Source organism: Arachis hypogaea, chromosome 15, assembly GCF_003086295.3.
Source record: "Arachis hypogaea cultivar Tifrunner chromosome 15, arahy.Tifrunner.gnm2.J5K5, whole genome shotgun sequence".
Lineage (NCBI taxonomy): Eukaryota > Viridiplantae > Streptophyta > Magnoliopsida > Fabales > Fabaceae > Arachis > Arachis hypogaea.
Window position 1 is genome coordinate 64562009 of NC_092050.1, and position 10480 is coordinate 64572488.

A 10480-nucleotide genomic window follows, 5' to 3' on the forward strand; every position below is an offset into this window, starting at 1 on the left:
TGCCAACAACATTGAACTATAGCCACAGCTCATCACCCTTGTTCAGAATAACTGTTCATTCGGAGGAAGTGTTCAAGAAGATCCCAATCAACATCTAACCACCTTCCTGAGGATATGTGACACTGTGAAGTCTAATGGTGTTCATCCTGACACCTACAGACTACTTCTATTCCCCTTCTCACTCAAGGACAAGGCATCTAAATGGCTGGAATCCTTCCTGAAGGAGAGCTTAACAACCTGGGAAGATATGGTAAATAAATTCTTGGCGAGATTCTATCCTCCTCAAAGAATCAACAGGTTGAGAGCTGAGGTTCAAACTTTCAGACAGCAAGATGGTGAGACTCTATATGAAGCATGGGAGAGGTTTAAAGACTTGACAAGAAGGTGCCCGCCAGATATGTTCAATGAATGGGTGCAGTTGTACATTTTCTATGAAGGTCTTTCTTATGAATCAAAGAAGGCAGTAGACCACTCATCCGGGGGATCTCTGAACAAGAAGAAGACTATTGAAGAAGCCATAGATGTTATTGAGACTGTAGCTGAGAATGACTACTTCTATGCTTCTGAAAGAGGCAACACTAGAGGAGTGATGGAGCTAAACAATGTGGATGCACTGCTAGCTCAAAACAAGATGATTACCAAGCAATTGGCTGACCTCACCAAGAAGATGGAGAGGAATCAAGTAGCTGCAATCACCTCTTCAGCAGCAACTCAAGAAGGAGTGAATGAAGAAGCAGAGGGTAGTTAGGAGCAAGCCAACTACATTGGAAATTCACCTAGGCAGAACCATGACCCATACTCCAAAACCTATAATCCTGGCTGGAGGAACCACCCAAACTTTGGGTGGGGAAATCAACAAGACCAAGGCCAAGATCAGAGACGCCACAACCCCAACAACAATGCAGCTCACCAACATCCCACACAGAGATCATATCAGCACTCACCTAACAACACATCTCAACATCCATACCAAAGCCAAAATAGCCTTTCTCATCCCTCCAATCTCAACTCTCCATCATCGGAAGAAAGACTATCAAGGATTGAGACTCTACTTGAAGGCATATGTAAGGAAATCCAAGATAACAAGGTGTTCAAGGAGGAGGTGCGAGCCAATATCAAGAACCAGGGAGATACCATCAAGAGGCTGGAGTTTTAAGTGGGATACCTCTCTGAGAAGATTCCCAAACCTTCTAATAGCTTCCTAAGTGACACAGAGAAGAACCCGAGAGGTAAAGCAAAGAAGGTCAGATGGGAAGATTGCAAGATGGTCACTATAAGTGATAAGGGTACTGAGGAAGAGCTGAACAAACATTTAAAACAACCTGGAGATACCTCAGTAGAGACACAAGAAGAGGATCACCAAGAAACCACACTTACACAGAAGGAGCTGCTGAAACTCTACGCACCTTTTCCCCAAAGACTCAAAGGTGGTGTAGAAAAAAGAATATACTCAAAGTTCCTTGATATGTTTGCATCTCTCCATGTAAACATACCATTCATCAAGGCTCTCCAACAAATGTCCTCATACATTAAGTATATGAAAGAGCTTCTGACCAAGAAAAGCTCACTCAAAGGAGGACAGACAATAGTGATGAATAAGGAGTGCAGTGCTCTCATTCAACCAGAGTTGCCTACAAAAAGGAGGGACCCAGGGAGTTTTCACATCCCCTGTGCCATAGGAGAAACAATGTTTGACAAAGGACTCTGTGATCTGGGAGCAAGCATCAACTTAATTCCTTTATCTCTCATGAAGAAGCTACAGATCAATGAGCTAATACCTACAGACGTAGTCATCAGGCTGGCTGACAAAACTCAAAAACAAGTAGTGGGAGTGGTTGAAAACGTGTTGGTAAAGGTTGGGAACTACTTCCTTCCTACAGAGTTTGTCATATTGGAAATGGAAGAAAGTCATATCCACCCAATCATATTAGGAAGACCGTTCCTAGCTACAGCCAGAGCGCTCATAAATGCGGAGCCAGGAGAGCTAATACTGAGGATACATGATGAACAACTCGCATTCAATGTTTTCAAACCCTCACAAGAGGCAGATCAGGAAAACAAGGAACCAAGGAAAGAGCACGACAAAGCACTGGTGGAAGAAACAAGCATTGAAGCACAGGGAATTCCTTTGGTTAATGAACAAGACAGTCAGCAGTTACCACAGCTAAAGGAAACTCAAGTGGAGCCAAAACCACTAGAATCATATGAGACCAACAACAAAGTCTCCCTAGGAAAAGAGACCACAAAGAGCAGGGCAACAACAAAAGGAACAAAGAAGAAGGCACCAAGGAGATGGAGGAACAAGAAGATCCCTACAGAGGATTTCTCTCCAGGGGATAAAATGATCTCAGCCTACTTCCTAGACATCCCACCTCATCTCCCCACCATCCCATCTCAGTTACCTAAGGTTTTCACCATCAACAAAGTTCTCTCCCTAGAACATGTGGAGATTCTTGATGAAGCCAATGGATATAGGTTTACTGCAAGAGGGGAAGATCTGAGGCATTACCAACCACCCTGACAAAGGCAGAACGTCAAGCTAGTGACGCTAAAGAAGCGCTTCATGGGAGGCAACCCATGTTTTACATGCTTTTAAAGTAGTTAATAAAGCAAGGTTCATGAATTTCAAATCAACTTTGACATGCACTTGAATGAATCCTTTTATGCAACATATAGTGAAGAACAAGTTTGGTGTTCAAGGCACACTAAGAGAACATAAATGTAACTCATATCATGTCACTCTTAGAGCCTTGAACAAGTCATTTACACCACATAGTCCCAAACTAAGTTTGGTGTCACCAATGTTGCATACATGGATATTTAGTTGGTTAGTTGGTTTGCACTCATGAATAGCACTTAGAAATTAGAAACAAAAAAAATTTTAAAAAGTAGTTACCCCACTTTTTAAATTTTGCTGCCACTTTCTACAATTTTATTAATCACATTTCTTTTATTTTGTAGGAGAATTGATGGGACAATTGAAGGAAGGTTCGGCCACCACGAAAAGAGAGGACTATACACGTGTCTTCAAGGGGATTGCGTTGGGAATTGTTGCCATGCAACATTGGAAGAAGAACACGCTTGGAAACTGAACCAACCCCATCATAAAGTTGATGATCCTTGTGCTCATCCCATGCTAAACCCCATCTGTTCATTATACACCCACTCCATCAATCCACACCTTCCATTCACTCACCACTTTCCTATATATGTGGTTCTTATTCCATACTCCCTTTCACATTCCAATTTCCATCCTTTACACCTCCCACTTTTGGCACCCAACTCCTCTTACCCCATCAAAAACACCCTCACTCACTCCCTTCACTACACTCCATCTTAACCGGCCAAAGCTAATTATCCACACCCTTTACACCTTCACATATCAACAATCACTTATGGCATCATCAAGCTCTAAGAGAAGAAAAGGGAAGGAGCCTATGGAGCAACGCCCTTTCGATGAGAAGAAATTCAAAACCTTTCACCATGTATTGCAATATGGATGGATAGTTGATAAGGAGATCATATATGAGCTAGGCTTTCAAGTCAGAAAAACTGAGTGCCCCGAAATCCTAGAGAAGGTGGAGAAGAGAAGATGGGAGCTCCTTACTGATCCAGTCATAAAAGTAAATGCAACTCTTGTAAGAGAGTTTTATGCAAATGCAGTCAGGTATGATAAGGCAGATGACTCCTATATAAGCTTCGTGAGAGGGGTAACCGTGGACTTCAGCCCCATGGGCATCATGAGGGCATTAAAGCTGCGAGCCATACCATTTGCAGAAGAAAGCTATCACTCCAGAATAGATGGCAGCCCCAATCATGACCAGATTGTACAAGATATATGCGTGCAAGGAGCTGATTAGGTACGAGATCCTCAGGGGAAACCCAAGTTCATCAAGAGAGGGGACCTCACCCCTGAGGCAAAAGGGTGGTTTAAAATTGTAAGGAGATCCATCCTTCCTGTCGGGAATAACTCAGAGGTGAATCTTAAGAGAGCAACAATGGTGCAATGTATACTTAAAGGGGGAGAGATCAAGGTCCATGAACTTATAGCTCAAGGTATTAGGAAGATGGCTGAAAAGAGTGATTCGGGAGGAAGGTTAGGCTACCCCAGCACTATTTTTCGTCTGTGTGACAGGGCTGGGATGGTGTTCGAAGATGAGGACCCCGAGTGGATAAAAGTGGGCATCCCAATTACTGTTCGACGGATGCATGCGGTTGCATCTCCCCTACCTCAACGAAAGCCAAGAAAGAGGCCAGCCCATCAAGTAGTAGAAGGACAAAACTTAGAGGAGCAAGCCCCTTTAGACATGCACCAGCTACAGAAAGCCGTTGATGGCTTATCTAGACAATACTTGGAAAATCAAGGGGCACAAAAAGAATTGCAACTACATTTGGTAAGCCGTCAAGAAGAATTACTCTCTGGATGGATGAATCAACATGGGGAATGGCAAAAGCAATTGATGGAGCAGCAACTGGAACAAGGGAAACATTGGGATGAATCCTTCCACAGGATAGAGCAAAGGCAAGATCAACAACAAGAAGCCATCCAAAAGCTAATCAACATCCAAGCACATCAAGGTGCACACATACATGAAATGCATCTGAAATAACTGGAACAGGCAGAACTCTTTGACGAATACAGAGCGTTTGCAAAAGGAGTTTACATGAACGAGACTGGACATCATGTAAACACTCAAGCCAGGCTCGGGTACTTAGTTGGACAACTGCCTGTACTGCACTCGGGAATCACAAGATATGAAGAAGTAAAGGATGAATTAGCGCGAGAAGAAAGAGAGAGGGTAGAAAAGAGTCATGAATCAGTAAGGAAGGCACTTGAGGAGTGGAAGAAAGCCAGGCTAGTACGGATATGAGGAAACACAAGTGGACACAAAGAGGACAAACAAGAGGGAGAGCATGAGCAACCCCATGAGTAAAAGGTGGTGGAGTTCCCTCATTATCCCATATTTTTCAAGTTTTAAATAAGGAAAATCATGTATGAAATAGAACATGCTTCCATGGTAGTTTAGGATTTTCAATTCTGTCTTTAGTATTTTCCTTGCTTTTGTCATATGTGTGCTGGTTCAAGTTACCTATTTTCATCTGCATCTTGCTTAGTGTATGTTTGTCCTTTTAAACCAAATAAAAAGAGATGGTATAAAATACTAGAGTGATGTTCAAGTTGTGGATTAGGTCCTTAAATTTGTGGTGTAGTAATCACTTAGTTAAGTTGGTTTACCAACAAGGTAGGAAGGCAACTATCTGTCCTGAATCATATGCTTGAAACACACCCCATGAGACTAGCTAAATAACAAGATCCTAATAAGAAAAAGGAAAAGAACAATAAGAGTTGAAAAAGAAAGAAAAGTAATAAGAAATAAGGCTAGGCACCAAGGGCTTGAATCTTGAGGGATATGTCTGTGGTGCTCTTGTACCAAGGATCTGCTTGGATGAATAAGTTCTTAGGAGTGCTTCATCACTTGGTAACTTGGGTTAACTAACCCGGGATTATCAACTGAAAATCCACTATCAAGAGCAACCTTGCTACAGAACATTTAGTAACCCAAAGAGGTGCTGGACACCAAGGCCTCAAAGAAAGAAAATAACAAACCATGTGCCTGTGGTGTGTATGTTTGGGGGAGAGAGACTTGAGGGAGTAAGTCCTTAGGGGTGTTTCAACACCTAGCACCTTGAACCAACTGGTTCGGGAGTGTTAGCTGAAAGCTTATCTTAAAGAGTCGCCCCCTCACAGAACACTTAGCCTAAGGATGCAATAAACCGTAGAAAGACAAAGGGATCAATAAATAAAAGTCTCCAAGGGTGAAATCAAGTGAGTATTCCAGGGCATGGTAAAGGTCTGAAAGCCAATAAAGGAATGAACCTAATTTGCTATGCATGAAACCCCATAAAACCAAGGACATGACTTCCACAATAATGATTCATTTCTCTTGTCATTTCATTCATCATTCTCTTGTTCCAGTACTTGCTTAGGGAAAAGCAAGCTTTAAGTTTGGTGTTGTGATGCCAGGGCTTTTTGGCCAGTTTCACTAACCTTTTCTTTATGGTTTTAGGGTAGTTTCATGCACTTTCTTAGGAAATAAGCAAGTTTTGGGTAAATAATCATTTACATCTTGATTCAAGCAAACATTGTGAATTTTATATGATTTCATGAGAATTATGCATGAATTGAATAATAAATTGAATGATGCATGATCTCATGGGTTAGAACCTAGCTTTGATGCACTTTATTTGCTTGATTTTAGGACAAAGGAAGCAAGGAAGATGCCACATTAATAGCCACGTTAGTCCAACTAACGTGACCATTAACGTGGAAAGGAGGCTAGCTTACAACGTTAACAAGAAAAGCGAACACCAATAACGCTTTCGTGAGCCATCATAGCCCACGTTAGTGTCCACGTTAACTACGTTAACGTGGAATCTAACGTGGAAGAGAAGTAAAGCTCCAACGTTAGTGGTAAAAGTGAATGCCACTAACGTTGGGGAGAGGGGCACACTTAGCCACGTTAAGAGTCATGTTAACTACATTAACGTGAACTCTAACGTGGGAGAAGCAATGAAGAGCCAATGTTAGTGACACTCACCTTTGTCACTAACGTTGGACTAAGCCTCTATTAGCCACGTTAGTTGCCACGTTAATTGTATTAACGTGGAAGCTAACGTGGAGGAAAGGAATGATGAGCCAACGTTAGTGACACTCATCTTTGTCACTAACGTTGGAGATGGCTATCACTACCACGTTAGAAGTCATGTTAACCTAAGTAACATGAACTCTAACGTGGGAAGAAGGGTGTTTGGAGTGTTAGCGACAAAGGTAAGTGTCACTAACGCTCTCGAAGTTGAGGCATACCCACGTTAAGAGTCACGTTAGCTACACTAACGTGGACTTTAACGTAGGGAAGAAGGGGCCAAGGGCAACGTTATTGGCAAAGGTAAACGCCAATAACACTCGCGATGGATCAAGAGGCAACGTTAGTAGTCACGTTAGTGCCACTAACGTTGAAGTTAACGTAACTCATCTTGGGCTAGGAACGTTAGTGAAAAAGGTGATTGTCACTAACGTTCTCGAACCCACATTTTCACTTAATGTTAACGCCGCTAACGTCCTAGCCAAAGTCCGTGCCTACTTCACACTTTCTCTGCAAGTAAAGCTGAGCCCATTGAAGATTCCAAACTGCTTCAACTCAAGACCCAAAGGCCCATATCCAAGACTTGAAGAGCAAACTGGAAGATCAGAAGAGTAGTATATATAGGGGTAGTTTTGAACTAGAGAAGAGCTTTTGGGGATTGAGAGGACTACTCTCTATATAATTTTACTTTCTCTACAACTTCTAGTTTTACTTCAGAATGTACTCTCCATCTTTGCTTTCCATTCCCAGAGCCATGAACAACTAAACCCCTTTCATTCGGTTAGGGAGCTCTGTTGTAATTTTATGGATCAATAATAGTTTTCATTATTCTTCTTCTTTCTTTTCTCTTGATTTTACTTGAAAGCTTTCAATCTTCATCCAATTGGATAGTTGTCTTGGAAAAGAAACTATTCATACTTGGATCTCTTCTGAACCTTGGAAGAGGAATGAAAAGATCATGCTAGAAATGTTTTCTCATGTTGGACCAAATTGGGGGTTTAGGCGGATATGGTGACATATAATTCTCCCAATACTTTGATTTGGAAATACATGTGGTATAATCAGTGACCGCACCTCATCTCTTCTCATGAGCAATTAGACCAAGGAATTGGCTATTGATCAAGATTTGAGAGATTGAGTTACCAAGGAATTGGAATTCAATCACTTAAGATTGCCAAGGAGATCAATGAATGCATTGATTGAGGAAGAGATGAAAATAAACTTGATCCGGAGAATGCAACATCTCCTAAGCCCAATGAATTCCCCATTTCTGATCTTACCCATTCTCTTTAGTTTCTGCCATTTACTTTCATGCTGAACTCCCTTTCCCCATTTAAGATTCTGCAATTTACTTTCCGTCATTTATATTCAGCTCTTTATTTCCAGCATTTACATTTTCTGCCATTTACTTTCCCGCCATTTAATTTCCTGCAATTCTCATATCAAATTCTGCTTAGCTCAACTAGAACATTCCTCCAATTAAAGTTGCTTGACCAATCAATCCCTGTGGGATTCGACCTCACTCTATTGTGAGTTTTTACTTGACGACAATTCGGTATACTTGCCGAGGGAAATCTGTTGGGAGACAAGTTTCCGTGCATCAGTTTAACGCCAGCTGGAAGCAACAGCTGGGCATTAAACGCCCAGACCAAGCTCCAAGTGGGCATTAAACGCCCAAAACATGCAGCAGTTCGGCGTTTAACGCCAGGATTGTGGGGAGTAGGCAATTTCGTTTTCAATCCAAATTTTTTCCATTTTTTATGTTTCAATTCATGATTTCTTGCACAAACATGTTACAAATCATAATTTTTCAAATTCTTTTTCAAAAGATATCAAATGTATCTTAATTCATAAACTCTTTTTTTTATCCTCTTCAAATCATTTTTAAATCCTTTTCAAAATAATTCTATCTCTTTTCCTTCTAAAATCTTTTCAACTCATCAATATCTTTTTCAAATCTTCACAACGTCTTTTTCAAAATTCAGATTTATTTTTTTTAAATATCTTTCATATCTTTTCAATTTTAAATTACATCTTTTCCTATCATACTTATCTTTTCCAAATCACTTTTTCTATCATATCTTTTTCAAACAATTTTCGAAACCCACCCCCCTTCCCTTTAAATGTTGGTTCGGCCCCTCCCCCCAACCTCCACAATTCGGACTTGGCTCTCCTCATATCCCTCTCCTTTCTTTTCTTTTGCTTGAGGACAAACAAACCTCTAAGTTTGGTGTGTTTATCCATGATCACTAAGCCAATACCCACTAAGATCATGGCTCCTAAGGAAAAACAAACCAACTCAAGAGGCAAGAAAGAGAATATTCCAAAACCACTTTGGAATCAAGGGAAGTTCTTAACGAAAGAACATTCAGACCATTACTACAAAATAATGGGTCTAAGGTCAGTGATCCCAGAAGTTAAATTTGACCTGAAAGAAGACGAATATCCGGCGATCCAAGAGCAAATTCGAAACAGGAGCTGGGAAGTCCTAGCTAATCCTGAAATAAAGGTGGGAAAAAACATGGTTCAGGAATTCTACGTAAATCTGTGGCAGACGGATAGGCAGAGAATAGCGGGAACTGCATTCTATGACTATAGAACTCTGGTCAGAAGGAAGATTTTTCACACCCACCCTGACAAAATAAGGGAGATCTTCAAACTGCCTCAACTGCAAGATGACCCAGACTCCTTTAAAAGGAGAATGATGAGATCAAACCTGAACTTGGACAAGATCCTAGAGGACATATGTCTCCTTGGAGCTAAATGGACAACCAATACAAAGGGTGCCCCGAACCAACTCAAAAGAGGAGATCTCAAACCAGTCGCCAGAGGCTGGCTGGGCTTCATTGGGCGCTCTATATTGCCCACTAGCAACCGCTTTGAGGTCACCATCAGAAGAGCAGTGATGATTCATTGCATTATGCTGGAAAAAGAAGTGGAAGTTCATCAGCTGATTGCTTGTGAGCTTTACAAGATTGCAAACAAGAACTCCAAAGATGCCAGATTGGCTTATCCAAGCTTGGTCTCTCTGTTATGTAAAGATGCTGGTATAAAAATAGGAGTAGATGAGTACATCCCAGTTGAGCTACCAATCACCAAAAAGTCTATGGAAGGACAACAAGTGCAGGACGAACCCATCAAGAGGAGAGCACAGGAGTTCCTCCCGAAAATCCCTCAAATTGAATATTGGGAGCGCCTAGAAGCATCTGTCACCAAGTTGCAAGAAGCTGTGGATCAATTGAAGGAAGAACAGCAAAATCATAACAGTATGCTCTGCAAACTGCTTAGAGAACAAGAAGAGCAAGGGCGTGAACTGAAGGAACTGAAGCGCCAGAAGCTATCTCTTGAAGGGCCAAGCACTCCACAGACTAAAGAGGCATCCACCTCCCAAATTCAAGGTTGTTGAGTTCTAATCTTAGCCTTAACTCTGTGATAATTGTTCTTATTAGAAATTTACCTTAGAAGTTATATATGAGTACTAGTAATTAGTATCTCTATTTTGATTTTATCTCCAATTAAGCTATAATTTATTTTTCTCATCATCATCAAACATGAATAAAATAGCAAATTTTTATTATAAAGAGGCAATATTTTTTCGAGTTCTGAATAAGGAAAATTCTAATTATCTATATGTGGTGGCAATGCTTTTTGTCTTCTGAATGAATGCCTGAACAGTGCATATTTTTGATATTGAATTTTATGAATGTTAAAATTGTTGGCTCCTGAAAGAATGATGAACAAGAGAAATATTATTGATGATCTGAAAAATCATGAAATTGAATCTTGAAGCAAGAAAAAGCAGCAAAAAAAAAGAGAAAGAAGAAGAAGGAGCAGTA

At 40.9% G+C, this 10480-nt stretch overlaps 1 non-coding gene across 1 annotated transcript; it reads right to left on the reverse strand.

Annotated features, from left to right (window-relative positions):
* Positions 1-295: 295 nt before the first annotated feature.
* LOC112753743 (small nucleolar RNA R71) lies at positions 296-402 on the reverse strand. The gene has a single exon (XR_003178113.1). It is a non-coding gene; the product is annotated as a small nucleolar RNA R71 (small nucleolar RNA).
* Between the last annotated feature and the right edge of the window lie 10078 nt (positions 403-10480).